Source organism: Hemitrygon akajei, unplaced genomic scaffold (genome assembly GCF_048418815.1).
Source record: "Hemitrygon akajei unplaced genomic scaffold, sHemAka1.3 Scf000085, whole genome shotgun sequence".
Taxonomy (NCBI): domain Eukaryota; kingdom Metazoa; phylum Chordata; class Chondrichthyes; order Myliobatiformes; family Dasyatidae; genus Hemitrygon; species Hemitrygon akajei.
Genome location: NW_027331971.1, coordinates 824448 through 833032, shown reverse-complemented (window position 1 = coordinate 833032; position 8585 = coordinate 824448).

Below are 8585 nucleotides of genomic sequence, written 5' to 3'. Positions count from 1 at the left end.
TGACTGCGATGAAAACGACGATTAGATCTGCTGCCGCCATGGCCATAAGGTAGCGAGTGATGCATTTAGAGAGACCACAGTTTCCGCGGAAAAGTATCACCATCGCCGTTAAATTAACTGAAATAAATTATTAAAAAAATCTGGGGTTACTTTCCAACGGACGGAGATTGATCACGTATAATAATAAACAACTGACCGGCTGGGCGCATGCCTGGAGCTGACATTTTTTCCTGATTGCCCCTGCGTTCAGGGCAGATTCTAAAGTTTAATAAATTTAATGAATTACAAGTAACGTAAATTGAATTTTTTAAAAATATATATATTTCATATTATCTGAGATTGTTATATTGTTTAAATTAACTGACCTCAGTTGAGTCTCATTTACAAGAAATGTATTTAATTATTGTTTCTGGAAAACATCATGAAGGTGCAGCGTCTGGTGAGAGATCTCACGGTAATGTGGAAGAAAGCGACACGTCAGCCGACCTTCATGGATATTCGGGGAAAGAATGTTACATCACCGTTGTTAAAGCAAGTTGTTGCTCTTTGATTGCTATGTCCTGAAGAATGTAAATAGTGAAAGGGGTCATCGCGCGGGACGCGAGAAGCAGAAAGCGCAGCTAGAAGAAAATCAGAAGATCAGAGGAGCGTTCATGGGATTGATATGTCAACGAGAAATCAGTTAGAATTTAAAAGTAATACCCGACCATAAAGGTCGTTACACTCAATAATCTTTCAGATTACAAAACTGGAAAATGGAAACAAAGCACAAAGAATGGGTGACGAAGGTACTGAGACAAATTATATGCTGTAGGTGCAAAGGTACAAATCTCACACTGGCATGCACTGAGTCAGTGGTGGGGAAACGGCGGCAGACACTGATTAGAATACTAACCTGTTCTAGTTTTTGGACACATAAATATTTGAGAGACAACTACGGAGATTTAAAAGAGAGAAGCAAATTGAATATAAATTTAGAGACAATGAAGATACTATATCACAAGTGGTACTTCTCAAGGTAACACAGAAGAAATGTTCCTAATAGTTGTTTCACGAAAACATTGTTACGTAACTGACGGGAATGCGAATCTTTGGCAAAATATCATGCCAGTTTGTAAGTCGGCGCACATTTGCAAGTTGCCTGTGATTATGATGCAAAATAATGGACTTCGGGTCATTATTCTTCTCCGAGCACAACACATACATGCGTGAACACAGTTCAGTTATAGTCTTCCCAGACGGGAATGAGAAAAGAAAACATGAACTCTATTTACAGTGTGATTGGAAAAGATGGCAATAACATTTAATTTAATCAATCGATGCGGTGCCAGGAATAGAGAGGCTGCATTCTATCTGCCCCTTCAGTCCAACTTCAAGATATAATGAGCATACATTTTCCGGAACTCCCCGAAATCAGAGTATAATCATCAGTGGGCAGGTTTCAAATGTCAAACCGCGAACTTCTCTGCACAGATTGGACCAGATTTCCTATAACAGGCGATATCATTACTTTGAAATCTGATCGATTTATGCTTTCTACTCAATCAAGTGTTCTCTGTTTTCGGATAAAAATTACCATTATCTGCTGACGTTTATCAGACTTAAATTAATGGAAAGGCATTGAAAATTATTCCATTATGATTATATAAGTAGCATAGTTTTCTTCACAATTCACGGTTCTGAAATATTACAATCGAGTGAGTATCTGACAAAAACATACGACGAGCATCGATGTCGAAAACTTAATACACGGGACGAGCCACGCAAAGAGCAACCAGTTTCGTTATTTTACCAGGGAAACCGACAGCCGCAAGTACAGGATAGTAAATTCGGACGATGATGAAGATTGCAGGATATCCCATTTTCTGTCCGTGACTGTGATCAGATGTTTGCCGTGTTCCAACGACGCAGGTTTTTCATTTGAATGAGTTGTTACACAAAGCAATGAACGCTCGTTAAGCCAATTAGTATCCTCCTGAGGTTCTTCGCAAAGGCCTGAATGAACAATTGTCGATATATTTTTCATTGTGAGATTGAGTAACAAATTTTAACCCTTCAAGAACGTTACAGACAATTCAATACCTGCTTCTGAAAAAAAAATTGATATTACACTTCCCGTTTTGGGACAAAAAATTGAACTGTTTGAACAAACTATTCACCCCGATTGTTTTATTTTTGAAGAAACCGCATTGCATTTAATTAACCAATAATTTGGACATTGGTGATATTACATTAACAGAGGTTGTTCTGTTTAATATTGCATGCTAATTGTCGGACAGGACTTCCTGGTGGTGGTTGTGGTGGGTGCTGAGTGTCGGCAGTTCTGCCACCATTTCTGCTGTTGATAGTCAATATGATAACACAATTTGCACTTTTTGACTTTGTAAAAGTCATCGCTTAAAAAAATGTATCTATCTGACTTATGCAATTATTTGGCCTGCTATTCATCTTCCTTGACCTGTCCTAGGTAGCGTTAATCTTATTGTTTTCGAGTGTAAATGTTGTTTTCTAAATTTAGTAATTTCAGTTCTAATTTTTCTTTGCAAATTTTCCCCAGATAGCTTTCGAAAAAAGGTATAATGCCAGAAGCATATGTTAATATTGGTAGCGAATGTATCTATTGCATTTTTTAAATGTTTACTATTGAGTGTTGTTTGGCAGATTTTCTTAAGACTTGAAGTAATTTATTTCGAAAGGATTACTTTTACCAGACTTTGATCTATTTTCTTAAACTGTTTATGTCCCATATACTTCTGTATTCATCCAAAGGTATTAAGTACTGTTGCTCTGTTTAATATGTTATTAACTCTATGTTATTGCACTATTTTTGTTTAATGTTCTATCCTTATCTAGTCCACAGTTAAACTTTATATCTTCTACAAATAGTTCCACGGGATGAATTAATTCCTTGCTCTGGGTACAATTGCAGATTTAAGTTAATACAGCATGACTATATTATGGTGTTGTATTGAAATGCACAAAGAAAGGTAGACGGCCACGAGGAGCAATTAGAGATTGTTCGGTATGGACTTGTGGTCATCCCTGAGTTGCGGCTGAAAAAAAACCCAAGTTGGGACCTTAACATCATGGGTTATATTTTTTATCGAAAGGACAGACAGAAATGCAGAGGTGCGGGTAGTGTGCATGGAAAGAGATGGAATGACTTCATAGCGAGACGTGATATTGGAACAGAGAATGTTGAATCTTTATGCGTATAATTACGAAACTGCAAGCGTTAAAAAAACATTATGGGAATCATATGTAGGCCTCCAAATAGTAGCCAAGATGGTGGGTTGAGATTACAAAATGATCTGGAAAAGGCAAATATTAAACATATTGTCAAAATTGCAATGGGGGACTTTGTCATGCAAGGGAATTTGGAAAATGAGGTTTTGTCCTATTGCCAGTGGGGGAATTTGTTGAATGCCTACGAGATGGTTGTTTCGAGCAGCTTGTACTTGAAAGGATATCCTAGATGCGGTGTTGTGTAATGAGGCATATTTTATTAGAAAGCTTAATGTAAAGAAAAGTTAAGGAGGCAGTGATTATACTATGATTGAATTCATACTGCAGTTTGATAGGGAGATGCATAAGTTAATTTTATTATCATCGCAATGGAATAAACTGGATTACAGAAGCATGAGCGTAGAGCTTACGGAGCTGGATAGCAAGAGGATTCTAGCGGCGATGAGGGAAAAGTCTACCCAAGATTACGTATAGGTAATAACTCAGATCTTATTAGGTAGCTTAATCTTATTGAACCCCTCGAATAGAGTGATCATAACTTCATTCTGCAAATTGAGAGGGAGAAGCATAAGTCTCATAAATCAATATTGCAAAGGAACTGAGGAACTGTAACAGAGGCATAAGATAGGAGCTAGTCCAGGTCGATTGTGTGACGATGCTGGTAAGGATGAAGGCATGCACAAAGGTCGCTGAAGTTTCTGAAAATAGTTCACAAGAAGCAGGATAGATACACAGCACAGAAAGAGAATTTTTCAACTGGCAAGTTTAAGCAACAGTGGCTGTCAAGAAATGTTAAGAAATGCATAAATCGAAGGGAAATGCATATAAGGTCCGCACTAAATTGCGACAAATATGGCAGATGGGTTTCAACCCAAATAACTGTGAGGTGTTTCATTCGTAATTCAAATACGATGGCTGAATATAGTATTAATAGTAATACTTCTGGTGGATCAGAGGGATCTTGGGGTTCGAGTACATTGGGCCTCAAAGCTGCTGCGCAGGTTGACTGTGTGGTTAAGAAGCCAAATCGTGTATTAATCTTCATCAACCGTGGGACTGAGTTTATTTACCGAGAGGTAATGTTACAGCTACATAGGACACTGGTCATACCCCACTTGGAGTACTGTTCTCAGTTATGGGCGCCTCATTACAGGGTGGAAGTGGAAACTATAGAAAGGGTGTAGAGGAGATTTACAAGGATGTTGACACGATTGGGGTGCATGCCTTTTGAGAATTGGCTGAATCAAATGGGCCTTTTCTCCTTGGAGCAACGGAGGACGCGGGGGTCACCTGATAGAGGTGTATAAGATGATGAGAGGCATTGATCGTGTGGATAGTCAGAGGCTTTTCACCAGGGCTGAAATGGCTAATACGAGATGGCACCGTTTTAAGGTGCTTGGAAGTAGGTACAGAGGAGATGTCAGGGATAAGTTTTTTTTTTTACGTAGAGCGTGATGAGTGCGTAGAATGGGCTAAAAAGAGGCTCCTGGATAGTGGTTTGAAAAGCGTTTTCTGCGTTAGGATTTTCGTTACTTATACTGAATATTGTACCCAAATTCCAAATAGAAACACGTCACCATGGGCACAGTAGGAACAGACATAGTCGACCATGTGCATACATACGGAATTAGTGCTTTCAGAGCTATTCCAGTACCTGATCTTGGCCGTTCTGACCACATCTTCACAATGTTAATTTAACCATACTAACCCCAGCTGAAAATAGTGAAAACGGTCAATAGGACGATATCTGTACTGGTTAATGAGGCAATCCCTATGCTTCAGTATTATCTTGAATTGACTATTTGTTCAAACGGATGGAACAAACCGGGAAGACACAGACGTCGACGGATATGCCTCATTTGTCGCCGGCTATATCAATACTTGTGTAGACGACCACGAGTGAACTGTTGGTGCCTCATGAACAATCTTCTCGTATCCCATCTTACTATCAATGCTAACAGGAGATTTGAAAAGGAAATGGATACCCGGGCAAGTAAAAAGGGCCAGAACATAGTAATTTGTACGACAGAATGGATAGATTGAAATGTCTGTATTTTAATGCTCGGAATAATATGGGTAAAAGAATGGAAATTGGAAAATTGATCAAGACATCGAAATATGATTTTGTGGCTGTCGCCCAGACTTAGTTGATAGAGGGAAAGGAACGGGTGCTTAATGCGCAAGATAACCTACTTAAAATGTTACAGAGGGAGGTTACTGGGGTTGTCTGCCTTACCGATCAGGGTCAACACCACACCTACACTCAGAGGGGGCATAATGATGCCTCGGACACTGAGTTTCCGTTGATAATCCAAAGAATGGTGCAGTCACTCTGGTCGTATTTTACTACAATCACCCAACATACAGTGGGACATTAAGGAAAAGCTAGTCAGGCAGATTAAGGAGAAGTGGAAGGGCAATAGGGTTTTTGACATGGGGGCCTTCAGCTTTCCTAATTAAAACTGGGCATTCTGATTGATGGTGTCTTAGCTGGGGAGGAGTCTTGTAGCACATCCAGGCGTGTTTCTTAAATGAATATATAGATAATCCAAGAAGAGGAGGGTCTGTACTGGATCTGGAATTAGTGAATGACGCTGGGATAGTGACTGACCGTTCAGTGGGTGAGCAGTTAGGAAATAGTGGTCAGAGTACCTGAAGTTCAAATAGTTTTAAGATAGCTATATAATGCACATACCTTATGGTTGAGTATTAAATTAGAGCAGGAAAAAACAAACTCCCGGCATTAATAGGTAAAGAGTTCCTTATGTTCACACATATGATCGCATTGATATACTCATTCAAAACATCATTTCCTGCAATTTCCTGCATTTTAAGGGGATCCCAACACATTGCACATACTCTCCTATCACTTCCGAGGAAAGAGATCTTCCAAAAAATCATTGTGATTTGTAATATATTCAAATATCCTTAATAAAATCCAGATGGGTGGGACAGCAATTATGCAGCCAAAATTGGTGGTGTTGTGGGTAGGTTAGATAGATAGCAATGAAAACAGTGGACTTTATAGACGAATAGATGGCAGATGGAGTTTAATCCGGTAAAATTTTAATTGTTGCACCTTGGTCGGATAAATGTACAGTGCTCGCACACTGTTACGGCAAGAATTGAATTGGCTTTTTTACTTAATTTCTTCAAGTACATGAGGAGTAATAATATTTACGTTACGTCTCCGATCAAATGTGCAATGTGCAATTATAGTAATTTATAATAAATATGATGTAAAACAGCTTAGTCAATATAACATACAAGTACTGTTGCGTCAGCATGAATTAAGCAGTCTGATGGCCTGGTGGAAGAAGCTGTACCGAAGCCTATTGGTCCGGGCATTTATGCTGTCGTTCCTTCTGTCGTACCGTCGAGAGCAGAAGGAATTATGGTGACTGTAGTCCAGGAACAGCATTCTCTCATAAGCATCTCTCTTCGTTGGGTAGAGCTGTAGCTATTGCGTCGTCTGTCGTTCGGTTGTGTTGGTAGGGGGATTGTAGGAGGGCCAGTGTGCAGATGTGGTCCTTGACCAGCCTCTCAAAGCTATTTCTAAGCATATTGCCGTGAGTGCGACAGGACGCCAGTCTTTCAGACATGTTACCTTAATTTCTCTTTTTAGGTACAGGAACAATGGTGGATATTTTGAAGCTGGAGGGCTTTCTCCACTGGGAGCGGGAGAGATTGAATCCGTCCCTAAACACAGGTGCCAGTTGTGCGGCGCACATCCTGGGGTGCCGTACTTAAAATCCTGAAGAGTGTTGATTAACAGAGCGATCTTGGGGTCCATGCCATTAGTTGCCTTAAAGCGGCTGTGCAGTTACAGAGCGGCGACGAAGGGAAATGACATGCTTCAGTCTATTTGTCGAGGCACTGAGTTCAACGTTCTGTAAGTTATTATGAAACTTTATTAAACCCGAGTGTGGTCACATTCATTTACGGTCACCCCATTATAAAACGGATGTCCGGGATTTCGAGAGTGTGCAGAAGAGCTTTTGAGGATGCTACCAGAATGAGACCGTTTGTACTGAAACGAGAGGTTGGAAGTTGTTGTTTTTTTTCCCGTTGGAGATATACTTATAAGAGTTATAAATTTTACTCACAGAGAGTATTGCTTTTTCTCGAGGTTGAAATGTTGTGCACGAAAGGGCATGAAGTTAAGACGAGTAGGGATTATTTTAATGGAGATCTGAGTGGCCGGGTTTTTACAGGGAGGTCGGTAGGTGCCTGGACTGAGATCCACGCAAAACATTTAGCATATAGGTTATTTTCATTTTCTATTGGAGACTCTGCCGTTGGGCTACCGCAAGGAGTTGATGTATGTGTTTCTTTTCTTCCATTGGGTGTTAATAATCACTTTCTATCAATATCCAGATCTGTATATTTTGAATCAGTTTTTTAGCAGCTACTTTGCTCAAATATTATATACAAAGCATCTCACAAGAGATGAGGATTTGTATCTTGGCTCGAAACTGACAATATTATTGTACTTTTTGGTTCGGGATTATAACCTAATGCAACATGAAATATATAGTATAAATAGAGAATGACTTGCAACATCTATTCCTCTGGGACCTTAATACCTCTGCTTCGACCCCGGCAGTCCAATACAAATTAGAATGCCGTGTAACATTACCCAACCTCTAATCCTTCAGGACTTTAAGACCCTTGCTTGGACCCCGGCAATTCTATTCAAATAAAATGAAATCAACCCCTACAAAGAAATAGCTCAACCAGGCATATGTAGTTGAAGACGCTGAGCGACAATGTCAAACAATCGATGGCGCAGTATCGTGACAGTGAATAGACCAATGTGATACAGCCCATCATTCCAATGCTGGAACACGGGAAAGCAGCACTGATCAGCAAAGCCAGGGCTCAGCCGAGCTCAATCACGCTGTAGCGCTTCCGCGTCGCACTCCATGTCTGCACCAACAGGCAAGCTGGGATTATAAGCCTGCTTCACTCTTCATCTGAGGCTACACTGCTCCCATATTGACTGGCAAACCACCGGACCGGGGTAACAGACCTGCGGCAACTGACATTATTACTGACAAACAGAGTATTGCAATCGCAAGTATTGCAGTTGCAGTCCGAGACAATCTCCCAATGTTACACAGAATCAACTTCGGTGCTTCCGAGCATTGCCTCCCTTCTCGAGTCTCTGCTTCCGTGTCCCTAGTAAATACACATTCAAAAAATCCATTATAGAACACGGCCATCTCTATTCGCCCTACTCTGATCTTCTAGTTGTCCGCCTATTTTTCTTGCCTTTAGTCTATCTGTAGAAGCCCATGGGATTCCGTTTCGCCCATTCTGCTGGGGCAACGTCTTGT